The sequence below is a fragment of the Lolium rigidum genome, chromosome 1 (assembly GCF_022539505.1).
Source record: "Lolium rigidum isolate FL_2022 chromosome 1, APGP_CSIRO_Lrig_0.1, whole genome shotgun sequence".
NCBI classification, from domain to species: Eukaryota; Viridiplantae; Streptophyta; class Magnoliopsida; order Poales; family Poaceae; genus Lolium; species Lolium rigidum.
Window position 1 is genome coordinate 86300342 of NC_061508.1, and position 3977 is coordinate 86304318.

Consider the following 3977-nt stretch of genomic DNA (forward strand, 5'->3'; position numbering starts at 1 on the left):
TATGCATGTCCGTCTTGTCCGAAGCAAGAGAGATCTACCACCTTCATGGTTGGAGCATGCATATTGTTAGAGAAGAACTTTGGGCCGCTAACTAAAGCCATGATTCATGGTGGAAGTTTCAGCTTTGGACATATATCCTCAATCTCATATGAGAATAATAATTTTTGCCACATGCTTATGCATTAAAGAGGAGTCCATTATCTGTTGTCCATGTTGTCCCGGTATGGATGTCTAAGTTGAGAATAATCAAAAGCGAGAAATCCAAAATGCGAGCTTTCTCCTTAGACCTTTGTACAGAGCGGCATGGAGGTACCCCATTGTGACACTTGGTCAAAACATGTGCATTGCAAAGATCCGGTAGTCCAAGTTAATTAGGACAAGGTGCGGGCACTATTAGTATACTATGCATGAGACTTGCAACTTGTAAGATATAACTTTCATAACTCATATGCTTTATTACTACCGTTGACAAAATTGTTTCATGTTTTCAAAATAAAAGCTCTAGCACAAATATAGCGATCGATGCTTTCCTCTTTGAAGGACCATTCTTTTACTTTTATGTTGAGTCAGTTCACCTATCTCTCTCCACCTCAAGAAGCAAACACTTGTGTGAACTGTGCATTGATTCCTACATACTTGCATATTGTACTTGTTATATTACTCTATGTTGACTATTATCCATGAGATATACATGTTACAAGTTGAAAGCAACCGCTGAAACTTAATCTTCCTTTGTGTTGCTTCAATACCTTTACTTTGATTTATTGCTTTATGAGTTAACTCTTATGCAAGACTTATTAATACTTGTCTTGAAGTACTATTCATGAAAAGTCTTTGCTTTATGATTCACTTGTTTACTCATGTCATTACCATTGTTTTGATCGCTGCATTCACTACATATGTTTACAAATAGTATGATCAAGTTTATGATGGCATATCACTTCAGAAATTATCTTTGTTATCGTTTTACCTGCTCGGGACGAGCAGAACTAAGCTTGGGGATGCTTGATACGTCTCCGACGTATCGATAATTTCTTATGTTCTATGCCATATTATTGATGATACCTACATGTTTTATGCACACTTTATGTCATATTCGTGCATTTTACGGAACTAACCTATTAACAAGATGCCGAAGTGCCGATTGCTTGTTTTACTGCTGTTTTTGGTTTCAGAAATCCTAGTAAGGAAATATTCTCGGAATTGGACGAAATCAAAGCCCAGGGGCCTATTTTTCCACGAAGCCTCCAGAAGTCCGAAGACGAGACGAAGAGGGGCCACGGGGTGGCCAAACCCTAGGGCGGCGCGGCCCCACCCCTGGCCGCGCCGGCCTACGGTGTGGGCCCCCCGTGCCGCCTCTTGACTTGCCCTTCCGCCTACTTAAAGCCTCCGTGACGAAACCCCCAGTACCGAGAGCCACGATACGGAAAACCTTACTGAGACGCCGCCGCCGCCGATCCCATCTCGGGGGATCCAGGAGATCGCCTCCGGCACCCCGCCGGAGAGGGGAATCATCTCCCGGAGGACTCTACACCGCCATGGTCGCCTCCGGAGTGATGAGTGAGTAGTTCACCCCTGGACTATGGGTCCATAGCAGTAGCTAGATGGTTGTCTTCTCCTCATTATGCTTCATTGTTGGATCTTGTGAGCTGCCTAACATGATCAAGATCATCTATCTGTAATTCTATATGTTGCGTTTGTCGGGATCCGATGGATAGAGAATACCATGTCATGTTAATTATCAAGTTATTACATATGTGTTGTTTATGATCTTGCATGCTCTCCGTTTCTAGTAGAGGCTCTGGCCAAGTTTTTACTTTTAACTCCAAGAGGGAGTATTTATGCTCGATAGTGGGTTCATTCCTGCATTGACACCTGGACGGTGACGAGAAAGTTCTAAGGTTGTGTTGTGCTGTTGCCACTAGGGATAAAACATTGGCGCTATGTCCGAGGATGTAGTTGTTGATTACATTACGCACCATACTTAATGCAATTGTCCGTTGTTAGCAACTTAATACCTGGAGGGGTTCGGATGATAACTCGAAGGTGGACTTTTTAGGCATAGATGCGAGTTGGATGGCGGTCTATGTACTTTGTCGTAATGCCCAATTAAATCTCACTATAATTATCATGCCATGTATGTGCATTGTTATGCTCTCTCTATTTGTCAATTGCCCGACTGTAATTTGTTCACACAACATGCTTTTATCTTATGGGAGAGACACCTCTAGTGAACTGTGGACCCCGGTCCATTCTTTAATACTGAAATACAAATCTGCTTGCAATACTTGTTTTTACTTGTTTTCTCTCGCAAACAATCATCTTCCACACAATACGGTTAATCCTTTGTTACAGCAAGCCGGTGAGATTGACAACCTCACTTGTTTCGTTGGGGCAAAGTACTTTGGTTGTGTTGTGCGGGTTCCACGTTGGCGCCGGAATCTCCGGTGTTGCGCCGCACTACATCCCGCCGCCATCAACCTTCAACGTGCTTCTTGGCTCCTCCTGGTTCGATAAACCTTGGTTTCTTTACGAGGGAAAACTTGCTGCTGTGCGCATCATACCTTCCTCTTGGGGTTGCCCAACGAACGTGTGAAATACACGCCATCGGTGGTGTCGATGGAGATGCCTTCGGGGCACTTCCCCGTCCCGGCGGCGTGCCGGAACAGAGACTCCTGTCCCCCGGATCTTGGCTTCGCGATGGCGGCGGCTCGGGAAGGTTTTCCGATGTTTCGTCAATCCGTATCGAAGATTTAGGTCAGGGACCTTTAAATAGGCGAAGAGGCGGAGTCGGAAGGGTTACGGGGGCGCCACACAATAGGGGGCGCGCCCCCTTGGGCCGCGCCGGCCACACGTGTGGGCCCCCTAGGGCTCCCCTCTGGTGGCTCTCGGGTGTTCTGGAAGCTTCGTGGAATTCTAAGATGCTGGGCGTTGATTTCGTCCGATTCCGTGAATATTTCCTTACTAGGATTTCTGAAACCAAAAACAGCAGAAAACAGCAACTGGCACTTCGGCATCTCGTCAATAGGTTAGTTCCGGAAAACGCATCAAAACGATATAAAGTGTGAACAAAACATGTAGGTGTTGTCATAAAACAAGCATGGAACATCAGAAATTATAGATACGTTTGAGATGTATCAAGCATCCCCAAGCTTAGTTCCTACTCGCCCTCGAGTAGGTAAACGATAACAAGAATAATTTCTAAGTGACATGCTACTTACATAATCTTGATCATACTATTGTAAAGCATATGAGATGAATGCAGCGATTCAAAGCAATGGTAAAGACAATGAGTAAACAACTGAACCATATAACAAAGACTTTTCATGAATAATACTTTCAAGACAAGCATCAATAAGACTTGTATAAGAGTTACTCATAAAGCAATAAATTCAAAGTAAAGGCATTGAAGCAACACAAAGGATGATTAAGTTTCAGCAATTGCTTTCAACTTGTAACATGTATATCTCATGGATAGTTGTCAACATAAAGCAATATAACAAGTGCAATAAGTAAACATGTAAGAATCAATGCACACAGTTGACACAAGTGTTTGCTTCTAAGATAGAAAGAATAGGTAAACTGACTCAACAATAAAGTAAAAGAATGGCCCTTCGCAGAGGGAAGCACATGTGCTAGAGCTTTTTAAGTTTTGAAATCATATAGAGAGCATAAAAGTAAAATTTTGAGAGGTGTTTGTTGTTGTCAACGAATGGTAGTGGGCACTCTAACTACCTCATCAACCAGACTTTCAAGAGCGGCTCCCATGAAGGACGTTATCTCTACCAAAGAAGGTAGATCATCCCTCTTATCTTTTGTTTACACATGTATTTTAGTTTCATTATTGATGACAATCCTCCCAACCTTTTGCTTACACAAGCCATGGCTAACCGAATCCTCGGGTGCCTTCTAACATTCACATACCATGGAGGAGTGTCTATTTGCAAAATTAAGTTGCTTACCGATGAATCAGAAAA